Consider the following 14,998-nt stretch of genomic DNA (forward strand, 5'->3'; position numbering starts at 1 on the left):
GGTTACAAGAACCATGAAACTGCACGAGAAAGCCCGTACACTGAATTACACGGCTTTCTATTCAAAGGAGGACAAAAGAAATTCCCTGAGTTTGATTTTTTGCAGCACAGAGAGGAGCACTGTCGTGAGGCCGGTTAGCTCAGTTGGTTAGAGCGTGGTGCTAATAACGCCAAGTTCGCGGGTTTGAGCCCTGTACGGGCCAGGTCTAGGTCCAGGTTCCTGTTTGTGAAACAGGCAAATGACTGTCTCAGGGGCCCATTCCTCATTCTCAAGACACATGTATGCAGTATGTACACCGTGCATTGAGCAATAGGGACTGAATACACCACAGGTAAGGTTAGAAGTCATTCTGAGGTGCCACATGTGAGGGATACAGCTAGGCATCCGAAATGTAGGGTTTGAGACCCTTCAGGAGTACTGCATCCTTTGAGACAGACCCGTGCATGTTAAACAAATGATCATTTCTTTCGGCATTAGGGACTAAATATACTAAACATATGATGCTAAAATGTTATTTTCACATATATTAATGTAATAAATGATTGCTTATGCTTTATAAACAAATCTAAATAAAATAAAAGCTTAAGTTTTGTATTTATCTTGTACCATAGAACATGATTTTCTTTGTATTTCAAGCCCACAAAGTGTCCAAATGACGCACTACATGATATAAGGAAGATTATCACATGCATATCGGTATTATCTTTCTTATGAAAATGCATTCCTTTCATTACCTTTTACTTTTTAAAATGAACTCAAATTGAGTATAATGTAATAATTTAAGTAGAATAGATTCTAATAATATAATGATCCAGTGTTTTGCACTACTTCACTGCTTCACTGCTCTATGCCATCTGGAAATAAATCCTCAGACTGCTTACTGCCCTGGGCATGTACCAATAAATTAAAGGAGCACATCTGTTTATCACTGCGTTGAAGCAGGAGACACACAGTCTCTGCAAACACATCCTAGATACAGTGTTCCAGCACCTTTGACCTCATCCAGAACGTATCATTTCTTGAAAGGGATTGCTGTCCGAATGCACATCTGAATCCCAAACAGAATCTCTAGTAAAATACGATCATTTGTGAAACAGGCAAATGACTGTCTCAGGGGCCCATTCCTCATTGTCAGACACATGTATGGAATGCTTTCACCGTGCATTGAGCAATAGGGATTAAAAACACCACAGGTAAGGTTAGATGTCATGTTCTATGATCATTTCTTTCAGCATTAGGGACTAAATATACTAAACGTATGATGCTAAAATGTTATTTTCACATATATTAATGTAATAAATGATTGCTTATGCTTTATAAACAAATCTAATTAAAATAAAAGCTTAAGTTTTGTATTTATCTTGTACCATAGAACATGATTTTCTTCGTATTTCAAGCCCACAAAGTGTCCAAATGACGCACTACATGATATAAGGAAGATTATCACATGCATATCGGTATTATCTTTCTTATGAAAATGCATTCCTTTCATTACCTTTTACTTTTTAAAATGAACTCAAATTGAGTATAATGTAATAATTTAAGTAGAATAGATTCTAATAATATAATGATCCAGTGTTTTGCACTACTTCACTGCTTCACTGCTCTATGCCATCTGGAAATAAATCCTCAGACTGCTTACTGCCCTGGGCATGTACCAATAAATTAAAGGAGCACATCTGTTTATCACTGCGTTGAAGCAGGAGACACACAGTCTCTGCAAACACATCCTAGATACAGTGTTCCAGCACCTTTGACCTCATCCAGAACGTATCATTTCTTGAAAGGGATTGCTGTCCGAATGCACATCTGAATCCCAAACAGAATCTCTAGTAAAATACGATCATTTGTGAAACAGGCAAATGACTGTCTCAGGGGCCCATTCCTCATTGTCAGACACATGTATGGAATGCTTTCACCGTGCATTGAGCAATAGGGATTAAAAACACCGCAGGTAAGGTTAGATGTCATGTTCTATGATCATTTCTTTCAGCATTAGGGACTAAATATACTAAACGTATGATGCTAAAATGTTATTTTCACATATATTAATGTAATAAATGATTGCTTATGCTTTATAAACAAATCTAATTAAAATAAAAGCTTAAGTTTTGTATTTATCTTGTACCATAGAACATGATTTGCTTTGTATTTCAAGCCCACAAAGTGTCCAAATGTTCTATGATCATTTCTTTCAGCATTAGGGACTAAATATACCAAACGTATGATGCTAAAATCCTGAAAAAAGGATGTGCTCCATCTCGTCAGTAGATTGGATTCCAAAACTGATTTGGGTCAATATACATTACCTTTGAAATTAAAGTACAGTCTACTGTAGGGAACCATCAACTTAGAAAGCATTGGCCTTCCCTGGGGGTCAGGTAGGTGCAAAAGATAAACCTTTATCCTATCTTTATCTTAAGATAAGTGGCCAAGCAGTATTTTTCCAAGTTTCACCAAGCACATCATGTTGCCATAGTAGACAAAGTTCTATAAAATGTTAAATAACTTTTAAAAAAAGTATCTTGGTCTTACAGTACTGTACAAGGTGAATTAAACTGTCCCTGGTAATAAAAAGTAATTAGAAGCATCTCAGAAACTTTATCTCTAGAAACATTAGCTGTTTTATATCATGTAATTTAGTGTGATGTTGTCAGAATTCAAGGACATTATCACACACAGAAATTGGTTCAGTTAAATCTAAAAAACACAGCTAAACATGGGTTTAAATGTAACAGAAGTCTTACCTCTTGTCAAAAGATTTAATTCAAGAAGCGATGTAATAAATGATTGCTTATGCTTTATAAAGAAGCTTAAGTTTTGTATTTATCTTGTACCATAGAACATGATTTTCTTTGTATTTGAAGCCCACAAAGTGTCCAAATGATGCACTACATGATATAAGGAAGATTATCACATGCATATCGGTATTATCTTTCTTATGAAAATGCATTCCTTTCATTACCTTTTACTTTTTAAAATGAACTCAAATTGTGTATAATGTAATAATTTAAGTAGAATAGATTCAGGTAGGAAATATAGAGTCATGATGTTTATGGCTGACATCATTTCACATGGGTGAATTTTAAGCTAAGAAATAAAAACATTTACAATGAAGATACCATTGCTTAATTTTAAATGCCTTTAAAAAATAAATACCTCCTGAGAATAATTTGCCACTCCCAGATCCTTGGTAAGGTACTGTTTGAATCCAATCAGGAGAGGAGCATCCAGGGAGTGCTTTCTATAGAGTCCAGCTTGGGCCACTCTCTTCCGGCCTGCTGATACTTTTTAACTACTCAGGGCCTGTAAGGATATAAAACACCGGTTTAAACATTTTATACCTATAAGACAAATTAGAATTTTAGTAAAAAATAGATACATCTGAAAAATAAAAAAGTCTTACTGCTGATAGAGTTCTTCAGAGCTCACATCTTCCCCTTCCTTATGCGCTTCTGTTTCAGTTTCTAGAGCAGCCTCTGGCATCTCTTCCTCCTGGACAGCGGCCTCTTGCTCAGGGCCGCTGGAATGCAGGTAGATTCTTTTCAACATGCTTTTACATAATATGTTGTAACAATGATTTCAAAAAGAAACTACAGAAGCCTTACAGATTAAAAATATCTCACCTTGCCAATGTGTCTTCAGGCTTCCCATGTACAAAAAGGCCCAAGGACTCTAGCAGTCTTACAACCACTATCCTGTTTGCCTCACCAGACACGATCTCTATTCTGTGGTAATCCACGATGACCCCGTTCTTCAGGTGATTCATCATGTCCTCCCTCGCCTGTTGAGAGGCCATCCTGATCTTTTCTGCCGTGGCGTGCTTCATACACGCCCTCTTCAAGTGAGCAGGAAGCTGATCAAGAGTATTCAGGCACATCTTGCACACCAGGGGAATCCTCGCGGGTTTCCTTTGAAAATAAATAATACCATCTGTGTATAGAAACAAGCTAAGACTGATTTCTTAAATTATCCTTAATTTTCTCTCTCATAGTTTGAGCATAATGAACACTTACTTGGTCTCAGTCACAGACTTTCCAATAGAAGCCATTGTGGAGTTTAGCAACTGCAGGTCCTAGAAGTGGGGAAGGAATTTTAAAAGAGAAATTGAATTACAATACAGAAGGAATGGCTGAGGGTTCACTGAAATATATAAATATACAAATTCCAAAGACTGAGTCCATATAGAAACAACTACCTTTCATTTTCAGTATAAGAAAAAAAAACATTATCTTCCAAAGCATCATAAAATTGTCCCTTCTTCCAGACTCTACTTATCTCTTGTAGTAGTATAGCAGACCTTTCCAGGTGAGCAGATCACAGAGTCCGAAATGAGCTTCCTCCATCAAGCAAAGTACCTGAACATGACTCTGTCTTCATAAAAGCGCCCCTGTAATAAAGAAATTAAATCCGAAATCAAGAGGGCAGTTGCCTACTGAAATACAAGAAGTCATCAATTTTAACCTAGCAACACATTAAAGGCTGCATCTATACAAGTACGATTCTAGAAATGCTCACCAGATTACGTTTTAAGAAGGAACTGCGCCTCAGGTTCCGCCGAGATCTTACCTCGGATGGCAGGATTCAGAGTCCGGAGTGCGGACTGATGGCGCACGGAGGGTCCATATACTGAGGATCCCTCAGTGATCTTCCGCGTATTCAAACCGCCAGCGTGTGACTCCCCTGTCCCCGTGACCTCATTGCTCTGCTCTCTCCTCTGTGCAGCTGAGCACGACTCACGGTAAAATGGAAAAAAATATGCCCTCGACGTGAGATTTATTCTGGAGCGAGCCAGTGTTGCGCATAGCTGCCTTCAAAGCAGTTAACCCAGGTTCGATTCCCGGCCAACGCAGTTGCGAATGTTTTCAAATGCTGTCATGAGCCTTGGATTGTGACTAGCAAAGCGAAGCCTTTTGAAAGAGCTAAAGCACTGCAAAACGGAATTGAAGGAGAATCTTACAGGGGATTCTGAGCAGTGTCTGCATACATGCAGTCAGATAAAGGTGCTGAAAGCTTGAGCTACTCTCAATGTCATGCTGCCCTTCCCCGGAGTAAATCTGTTCCATTGAAAGAATGCTTCTGGCAGGTTCAAAAAGGGACCCTTGTTAATTGGAGAAATCAATGATTTCGAATGAATTCTGTATGCGTTAAAAGACAGCTATACAAAGAAAACATGCAGGACACTGCTCATGATGTTTCCCGAGCCGAAACACAGTGCGTTTTTCCAAGCCATTTGACAAAGCCCACCCACTGAAAACTGCAGCAGATCGTGTAAAGACGTTCAACTTTGTAACTACTGCACGCACAGGAAGCAGAATAAATTCCTCTTTTCAAACTGTCAAAGGTTTGCTTTGCGAACGCTGCAGGACATCGCACAATCTCTTTTGAATGGGGACAAACGATTTCTTATGGGGCGCAGTAAGTACAGACGTTTAAAATGCTCCACTCATGCCGACGATGCAGCATGAAGAAGCGCAACCTAACGTTTGACAGACAAAAGCCAGGCGCCGCTATGAGCAATATGAAATCATACTGACAGCACACGGCGTTTCGCGCTGACACAAAAGTAATCTCGACAGACGCTGTTCTCTGCATAAAGCTGAAAGAGCTAAAGAGCGTTTCTGTTGACACGTAACAAGCTCGTTTCTTTCTACCATGATATCACCGTGACCAAATCTGTCTTTAAACACCTTGCTCAGTCTCTGACGAGACTGTCAAAAATTGCTTTCGCCGATTGTATTGCAAACCGGTGGAAGCGAGTATTGGGAAAAGTTTTCAACTAGCAATAATCGCGCCTCGGCTAAACCTCACAGGCTACGATACTGCCACTGCGCAAAGCTGACGGTTGCCGGGCAACCGCGGGGATCCTATGGAAATCGTTATCGATCGTCTCATGGCATGTCGTTGCTATAACGCTTCATATTTGTCGTCTTCTTCTTCTTCTAGCTTGAGGTTTTGAAGAATTTCATGACAGACAAGGGCTCCGTTGGGAACAAAGGGCGTTGTGAGAAAACCGTTGCTTATTTTCAGCAGCAGAAATACAACCCTTTAAATACAAGATGACAGAACAATGACGAAGGGCATGCCGGGAGGAACTCATGCACTACAGAGGAAAGGGGGCGGGCACGTACAGTTCACATTCAAGCCACAAGTACTCTTCTTGGATGTTGCACAAACAAATCCTAACGTCTTGAAAGCATTGCAGCATGTTTGTGTCCCACTTCCCGTGGCTGCGGGACGACTGACACGAACGGACAAACACAATCTGTGGCGTTTAGCGTGAAATAGTCTTGCAGGCATCGTGCTGTCTCACTGCATTATTATACCGCTGGAGGAAACAGTCCATCTGGCCATGAAACTCATTTGAACGTCTAGCTACAGCAACTAACAATATCATGATTTATTCAGGATGTGTGGAATCAGCACGTCCCGGAGGCAGCTTCCGAAATCGTGAGCATTCTCTGGTGGTAGGGGCGTTCAAGATGGCGCTCAGGTGGGAGGTAAAGTTTAGTGGTTGGGGAGTTTTTTTGAGTTTTTCATGACCTGAATGTTAATTTTTGCTTTTTTTGACTACAGAAAAATAAGGACTTAACACTAGTTGTTTAAACTTCAGTTATAATTGAAAGAAAAAAAAACGATTTTTTTTTAGGTTTAAAAAGTCCGATATGAGTAACACTGGGAAAAGAAAAGAGAGTGCTGGGTCTTCGAAGGAGAACTCTAAGATACCTCAATCGTATATGTATAGCACTACAAAAAAATCGATGGCAACTAAAGGGAAAAGTGAAGAAGCTGCAGGGGCAGCAACAGGGCGGAGGCGCCGCGCGCCCGGCCGATATGTTGGACCGGTGCGCTTTACGTGCTGAAATAAACACGCGACAGCCCCGAAATGTTTCCAGAGTGCTGTGCACTGAAGACTTGCCTGGTGCTCTTCCGTGCAGATTGTTTGTCCTCCTCCAGTGCGGGACGAGCCAACACAAGGGAGCGCATTCGCCAACATCCAGGCACGCAATGCGATTTGGAAAGCAGCTCCTTTCCAAAGAGTTGCACACGAACGATCCTTCAGTCCCGCTCGGGGGGCACGGAACCCCCGCCACACACAGCTTCAAGTAGCGAGTCAGGCGCCAGGGCTTTTGCTTACGGCCACACCACCCTGAACACGCCCGATCTCGTCTGATCTCGGAAGCTAAGCAGCGTCGGTCCTGGTTAGTACTTGGATGGGAGACTGCCTGGGAATACCAGGTGCTGTAAGCTTTTGCTCTCCCGGCCAGCAGGGGTCGCTGTTGGTGCCATAGGCTTTGGGAGGAAAACCTGCAGGATGGAAAGGTGATCTATAGCCTCATCTCTAGAGATGTTTTGTTGCTGTGGCATGTGTGTGACCCATATTCAAAAAAAAAAACCCGTCTGTAAAACGAATATCGAAGCTGCCTCTAAATCTGCAAATGAAGATGAGTCGATAAACCACTCGTTTTTCGTATAACTAGACATATATTCATTTGTTACCGATTTCATTCATTGAGCACGGATACAATAGAGGTACAGCCATTCACTGTTTGACATGTCTGCACTGGTACAGAACCGAGCAATCAGAAAACGGGTGAAACTGTCTTTAGACTCAGCATACAGTACCGAGGCCCCCCATGACCAAATAAAGGCTAACCTCGATAATCAGCCTAAAGAACGCAGACTACAGCAAAACGACTGACTTTGAAAAGGGAATGAACGTCCGGAAGGAGTAGTGGAACTAGCTTGAGATGCTTCTCCGGACCCCTAACTAAAAGCCAGCGAGAACCAGCAGCGGCGTCCACTCCTGTCGAACCGGGATCCTTCCGCAGCCACGCAGCTCGTGGTGTCCTAACCCTCCCGTATCTGATTTTGGACCAAGCACATCAGGGGAGAGCGCGAACGCAGTCCCCCACTACCAGAAATTATGCAGTCGAGATTCCCACATTTGGGGAATTCGCAGGGGTCAGCACAGCCGGAGTGCAATGGCCGAGCCTCGCCCTGGGTGAACCTCCTTCTTGATCAAGGTTTCTCCCCTGCCAGGTAAGTATAAGTTAAACAGGCCCCTGCAAGCGGCCCGCACCCACAGCACAAATCGCGCAGCCTAGGCCACCTCCTCGCCCCGCACGCCACCGCCTCCTGCTGGGCCCACTCTTTCACACACTCACACGCCACACTAACACTCAAAAGTGTGGGCAAAACGAGAAAACGAGCGTGCCGTTTCCTACACATCTGCAGTCGCCGTTGCGCATTCGCAGCATGTCCCGGGATGCAATTCGGCCTCATTTGCATGACTCCAGACCGGCAGATCGCCACGCAAGCTCGCGACGTGCGCCTGCCACACACCGAACAAACCTTTTCAGCAATTTCCAAAAAACAGGCCTGCTCGCCTGCCCACAAGGCTCCGTCTCTTACCTGCTCTCCAGAGCCTGCTGCCTTCTGTGCTTTTCTCTCGGCACCGCTGCAGTGCACACAACTCCTGCAGCGGGAGGGGGGGAGAAAGTTCCCGCGCTCCGCCGCAGGGAAGGCTCGCTCCGTGCGCTCACGTCCTTTCGATGCCAGTCCAACAAGTGCTCCGCATTAGCTGCGTCGGGGCTCCGGCGTGTCGCACCTCACCTCACCTCGCACTGCCCCCTCCTTGAATGTCTGCCGCTGGGCATGCCCCGCTCTCCTCCGCCTTATCTTATCGCGTGTGAGCACCGACAATGGCCACAATGCCGGGGAATGGCACCTGTAAAGTGTTAATTGGGGCACAGGAACAGCCCATCTCGTCTCGGGGGGGCCGGCTTCAGAGACAATACAGCAAACACAGCGGGGCGGGGGAAGAAGACGACACCACACATGCGGGTACATTCAGCTCCGGCGGGAACGAGACATTTGTCGGTCTTTTCAAGTGCCGAGAGCCGAGCAATCCTTCACTTGTATCGTTTCTCCCCGGTGACTAGATCTGGCCCTGCGACTCTCGACTGGGCTCACCCCCGGGGCAGCCCAGCAGGTGTGAGCCTGGCCGGCACCCGGATGGGAGATTCCACCCCGGAAAAGCTCCGGTTGCTGCTGCTCCTGCAAGAGGTGTGACTGGGACCAGTAGGGAGCGCTCACCCTGCGGGCTGTGTGGCTCTCTTACGCCCCAGCCTCCTGATGGCGACATTCTGCTGCACAAACAGGCGCCGTCCTTCGGGGGAGGCGTCAAACCGAGGTCCCGACCCTCCTTGGCCATTAGGAAACCCCAGGGCGTCTCTCAAAAAGAGACGCCGGGGGTGTCCCTCTGGTGTTAGTGCTCCCCTTTACCCATCAGTCGGGGTCTCCTCCTAATCCCCGTCTCACCTGTAACAATCAATGACGAGGCCCCCCTGTCCGTGAGATTTAGTACTCGCGCAAGAGACCGGGGGCAGAGCGCGAACGCGGTCACCCGCCCCCCACAAAGTGCGCGCTCCGGGTTCCCTCTCGGGGCCCTGCAACACAGCGGAAGGGCAGCGAGAAGGAGCCTCTTGCTCTGACGCCGCAAGGCCACAAGAGGGCGGAGGCGCCGCGCGCCCGGCCGACGTGTTGGACCGGTGCGCTTTACGTGCTGAAATAAACACGCGAAAGCCCCGAAATGTTTCCAGAGTGCTGTGCACTGGAGGTTTTTGTCTGGTGAAGACTTGCCTGGTGCTCCTCCGTGCAGATTGTTTGTCCTCCTCCAGTGCGGGACGAGCCAACACAAGGGAGCGCATTCGCCAACATCCAGGCACGCAATGCGATTTGGAAAGCAGCTCCTTTCCAAAGAGTTGCACACGAACGATCCTTCACCCCCAGGGCAGCCCAGCAGGTGTGAGCCTGGTCGGCACCCGGATGGGAGATTCCACCCCGGAAAAGCTCCGGTTGCTGCTGCTCCTGCAAGAGGTGTGACTGGGACCAGTAGGGAGCGCTCACCCTGCGGGCTGTGTGGCTCTCTTACGCCCCAGCCTCCTGATGGCGACACTCTGCTGCACAAACAGGCGCCGTCCTTCAGGGGAGGCGTCAAACCGAGGTCCCGACCCTCTTTGGCCATTAGGAAACCCCAGGGCGTCTCTCAAAAAGAGACGCTGGGGGTGTCCCTCTGGTGTTAGTGCTCCCCTTTACCCATCAGTCGGGGTCTCCTCCTAATCCCCGTCTCACCTGTAACAATCAATGACGAGGCCCCCCTGTCCGTGAGATTTAGTACTCGCGCAAGAGACCGGGGGCAGAGCGCGATTAGTACTTGGATGGGAGACTGCCTGGGAATACCAGGTGCTGTAAGCTTTTGCTCTCCCGGCCAGCAGGGGTCGCCGTTGGTGCCGTAGGCTTTGGGAGGAAAACCTGCAGGATGGAAAGGTGATCTATAGCCTCATCTCTAGAGATGTTTTGTTGCTGTGGCATGTGTGTGACCCATATTCAAAAAAAAAAACCCGTCTGTAAAACGAATATCGAAGCTGCCTCTAAATCTGCAAATGAAGATGAGTCGATAAACCACTCGTTTTTCGTATAACTAGACATATATTCATTTGTTACCGATTTCATTCATTGAGCACGGATACAATAGAGGTACAGCCATTCACTGTTTGACATGTCTGCAGTGGTACAGAACCGAGCAATCAGAAAATGGGTGAAACTGTCTTTAGACTCAGCATACAGTACCGAGGCCCCCCATGACCAAATAAAGGCTAACCTCGATAATCAGCCTAAAGAACGCAGACTACAGCAAAACGACTGACTTTGAAAAGGGAATGAACGTCCGGAAGGAGTAGTGGAACTAGCTTGAGATGCTTCTCCGGACCCCTAACTAAAAGCCAGCGAGAACCAGCAGCGGCGTCCACTCCTGTCGAACCGGGATCCTTCCGCAGCCACGCAGCTCGTGGTGTCCTAACCCTCCCGTATCTGATTTTGGACCAAGCACATCAGGGGAGAGCGCGAACGCAGTCCCCCACTACCAGAAATTATGCAGTCGAGATTCCCACATTTGGGGAATTCGCAGGGGTCATCACAGCCGGAGTGCAATGGCCGAGCCTCGCTCTGGGTGAACCTCCTTCTTGATCAAGGTATCTCCCCTGCCAGGTAAGTATGAGTTAAACAGGCCCCTGCAAGCGGCCCGCACCCACAGCACAAATCGCGCAGCCTAGGCCACCTCCTCGCCCCGCACGCCACCGCCTCCTGCTGGGCCCACTCTTTCACACACTCACACGCCACACTAACACTCAAAAGTGTGGGCAAAACGAGAAAACGAGCGCGCCGTTTCCTACACATCTGCAGTCGCCGTTGCGCATTCGCAGCATGTCCCGGGATGCAATTCGCCTCATTTGCATAACTCCAGACCGGCAGATCACCACGCAAGCTCGCGACGTGCGCCTGCCACACACCGAACAAACCTTTTCAGCAATTTCCAAAAAATGGGCCTGCTCGCCTGCCCACAAGGCTCCGTCTCTTACCTGCTCTCCAGAGCCTGCTGCCTTCTGTGCTTTTCTCTCGGCACCGCTGCAGCGCACACAACTCCTGCAGCGGGAGGGGGGGAGAAAGTTCCCGCGCTCCGCCGCAGGGAAGGCTCGCTCCGTGCGCACACGTCCTTTCGATGCCAGTCCAACAAGTGCTCCGCATTAGCTGCGTCGGGGCTCCGGCGTGTCGCACCTCACCTCACCTCGCACTGCCCCCTCCTTGAATGTCTGCCGCTGGGCATGCCCCGCTCTCCTCCGCCTTATCTTATCGCATGTGAGCACCGACAATGGCCACAATGCCGGGGAATGGCACCTGTAAAGTGTTAATTGGGTCACAGGAACAGCCCGTCTCGTCTCGGGGGGGCCGGCTTCAGAGACAATACAGCAAACACAGCGGGGCGGGGGAAGAAGACGACACCACACATGCGGGTACATTCAGCTCCAGCGGGAACGAGACATTTGTCGGTCTTTTCAAGTGCCGAGAGCCGAGCAATCCTTCAATTGTATCGTTTCTCCCCGGTGACTAGATCTGGCCCTGCGACTCTCGACTGGGCTCACCCCCGGGGCAGTCCAGCAGGTGTGAGCCTGGCCGGCACCCGGATGGGAGATTCCCCCCTGGAAAAGCTCCGGTTGCTGCTGCTCCTGCAAGAGGTGTGACTGGGACCAGTAGGGAGCGCTCACCCTGCGGGCTGTGTGGCTCTCTTACGCCCCAGCCTCCTGATGGCGACACTCTGCTGCACAAACAGGCGCCGTCCTTCGGGGGAGGCGTCAAACCAAGGTCCCGACCCTCCTTGGCCATTAGGAAACCCCAGGGCGTCTCTCAAAAAGAGACGCCGGGGGTGTCCCACTGGTGTTAGTGCTCCCCTTTACCCATCAGTCAGGGTCTCCTCCTAATCCCCGTCTCACCTGTAACAATCAATGACGAGGCCCCCCTGTCCGTGAGATTTAGTACTCGCGCAAGAGACCGGGGGCAGAGCGCGAACGCGGTCCCCCGCCCCCCACAAAGTGCGCGCTCCGGGTTCCCTCTCGGGGCCCTGCAACACAGCGGAAGGGCAGCGAGAAGGAGCCTCTTGCTCTGACGCCGCAAGGCCACAAGAGGGCGGAGGCGCCGCGCGCCCGGCCGACGTGTTGGACCGGTGCGCTTTACGTGCTGAAATAAACACGCGACAGCCCTGAAATGTTTCCAGAGTGCTGTGCACTGGAGGTTTTTGTCTGGCGAAGACTTGCCTGGTGCTCCTCCGTGCAGATTGTTTGTCCTCCTCCAGTGCGGGACGAGCCAACACAAGGGAGCGCATTCGCCAACATCCAGGCACGCAATGCGATTTGGAAAGCAGCTCCTTTCCAAAGAGTTGCACACGAACGATCCTTCAGTCCCGCTCGGGGGGCACGGAGCCCCCGCCACACACAGCTTCAAGTAGCGAGTCAGGCGCTTGGGTTTTCGCTTACGGCCACACCACCCTGAACACGCCTGATCTTGTCTGATCTTGGAAGCTAAGCAGGGTCGGGCCTGGTTAGTACTTGGATGGGAGACCGCCTGGGAATACCAGGTGCTGTAAGCTTTTGCTCTCCCAGCCAGCAGGGGTCGCCGTTGGTTCCGTAGGCTTTGGGAGGAAAACCTGCAGGATGGAAAGGTGATCTATAGCCTCATCTCTAGAGATGTTTTGTTGCTGTGGCATGTGTGTGACCAGTATTAAAAAAAAAAACCCGTTTGTAAAACGAATATCGAAGCTGCCTCTAAATCTGCAAATGAAGACAAGTCGATAAACCACTTGTTTTTCGTATAACTAGACATATATTCATTTGTTACTGATTTCATTCATTGAGCACGGATACAATAGAGGTACAGCAATTCACTGTTTGACATGTCTGGTACAGAACCTACAGAACCGAGCAATCAGAAAACGGGTGAAACTGTCTTTAGACTCAGCATACAGTACCGAGGCCCCCCATGACCAAATAAAGGCTAACCTCGATAATCAGCCTAAAGAACGCAGACTACAGCAAAACGACTGACTTTGAAAAGGGAATGAACGTCCGGAAGGAGTAGTGGAACTAGCTTGAGATGCTTCTCCGGACCCCTAACTAAAAGCCACCGAGAACCAGCAGCGGCGTCGACTCCTTTCGAACCGGGATCCTTCCGCAGCCACGCAGCTCGTGGTGTCCTAACCCTCCCGTATCTGATTTTGGACCAAGCACATCAGGGGAGAGCGCGAACGCAGTCCCCCACTACCAGAAATTATGCAGTCGAGATTCCCACATTTGGGGAATTCGCAGGGGTCAGCACAGCCGGAGTGCAATGGCCGAGCCTCGCCCTGGGTGAACCGATTTCGATTTTTAAGAACTTTATTTTCTTTTCACAAAAAAATACAGGACATCACAAATCAGAAAGCTTTACATTAATATACATACTTAAAAAAGTATATATGATCACATCTCATTACATTTTGACACGGTAACAGTTACATAGCAACAATTTTCTTTTTTTCTGGTGCAAATCACATTCTTTACTTAAACTTGATAATGTTTTTCACAGTTTCTTGAGATATTGACCTATGCTCTCTATTTCCCACAGATTTTCTGCTTCCTCCCTCCCTTCTCTCCACAGATCTCTGAGGTAATAGATTTCTCTCAGGTGATGAACAAGGCCAGGCTACCTGCAGCCTTGACTGGAATCTTGATGCCTTTGAACAGCCCCATGTTCCTCACTCTCCACAGGGCATCTTTCCCACTGTTCACCACGGCCCAGATCCTGTCAAACACGTCAGGAGGAAGTTTGACAGGAGAGATGCCGTATATGACGAAAGCAGCAGTCAGGGTAAATTGGGACGAGAGAGCCTGCAACCAATCTTCAAACTGTGCCCAGAAGGCCTTTGCAAAAAAGCAGGACCACAGGAGATGGGATACAGTCTCCTCCTCGCCGCAGCCCACCCTAACGCAGCGAGGGCTGGGGGTGAGGCCCCTACGGTACAAGAAAGTTCGTACCGGTAAGCACTGGTGGACGACACTCCAGGCTAAATCTCTGTGAATGTTGCACAGAAACTTAGAGGATGTGTGTTTCCACACCTTCCTTGTTTGGGCTGATGTTAAAATGCCCACATGGGTCTGCCTATTGTTCTGGGGTGCAACGAAATCTTCCAGTTTTTGGACCCTGACATCTCGGAGGGGAATATGGCCAATTGGGTGAGATCTTAGAAAACTTTTAACTGTCCCATAAATTGCAGGGCATGTGTCAGAGAGTTGGACGTCCAGCTTGGGTCTGACACCCCACACTCTGAACACCTCCCTACCTACCCAGAGCCTGGAAAAATAAGTCCAGGTACGCGCTGCAGGTGCTGTTGCAAAGCCTCTCAGCACAGAGGCCAGGAAAATGCACAGCAGCTTCGTAGCAATATCTGGGACAGACTTCCCCCCTGAGGGTAGCGGCTTGTACATTATTTCCCTTCTGAGTCTTTCCTGCTTCCCACCCCATAGAAATTGAAACATCAATCTCCTCATCACCGCCGCAACACGTTGTGGGATTGGGAAGGTAGAAGCCAGAAAATTCAAGACAGGCAAGAGCTCGGCTTTGATGA

At 48.2% G+C, this 14,998-nt stretch overlaps 6 non-coding genes across 6 annotated transcripts; 2 read left to right on the forward strand and 4 right to left on the reverse strand.

The window, feature by feature from the left end:
* Positions 1 to 5,699: 5,699 nt before the first annotated feature.
* Positions 5,700 to 5,840, reverse strand: LOC148634711 (U4 spliceosomal RNA). The gene has a single exon (XR_015933412.1). It is a non-coding gene; the product is annotated as a U4 spliceosomal RNA (small nuclear RNA).
* A 1,292-nt stretch (positions 5,841 to 7,132) lies between these two features.
* LOC148634712 (5S ribosomal RNA) lies at positions 7,133 to 7,251 on the forward strand. The gene has a single exon (XR_015933289.1). It is a non-coding gene; the product is annotated as a 5S ribosomal RNA (ribosomal RNA).
* Positions 7,252 to 7,887: 636 nt separating this feature from the next.
* Positions 7,888 to 8,051, reverse strand: LOC148634713 (U1 spliceosomal RNA). The gene has a single exon (XR_015933279.1). It is a non-coding gene; the product is annotated as a U1 spliceosomal RNA (small nuclear RNA).
* Positions 8,052 to 10,896: 2,845 nt separating this feature from the next.
* Positions 10,897 to 11,060, reverse strand: LOC148634714 (U1 spliceosomal RNA). The gene has a single exon (XR_015933460.1). It is a non-coding gene; the product is annotated as a U1 spliceosomal RNA (small nuclear RNA).
* A 1,806-nt stretch (positions 11,061 to 12,866) lies between these two features.
* Positions 12,867 to 12,985, forward strand: LOC148634715 (5S ribosomal RNA). The gene has a single exon (XR_015933284.1). It is a non-coding gene; the product is annotated as a 5S ribosomal RNA (ribosomal RNA).
* Positions 12,986 to 13,624: 639 nt separating this feature from the next.
* Positions 13,625 to 13,794, reverse strand: LOC148634716 (U1 spliceosomal RNA). Its single transcript, XR_015933473.1, has one exon. It is a non-coding gene; the product is annotated as a U1 spliceosomal RNA (small nuclear RNA).
* Between the last annotated feature and the right edge of the window lie 1,204 nt (positions 13,795 to 14,998).

The sequence above is a fragment of the Lepisosteus platostomus genome, unplaced genomic scaffold, assembly GCF_059453375.1.
Source record: "Lepisosteus platostomus isolate fLepPlt1 unplaced genomic scaffold, fLepPlt1.hap1 Scaffold_30_H1, whole genome shotgun sequence".
In the NCBI taxonomy this organism is placed as follows: domain Eukaryota; kingdom Metazoa; phylum Chordata; class Actinopteri; order Semionotiformes; family Lepisosteidae; genus Lepisosteus; species Lepisosteus platostomus.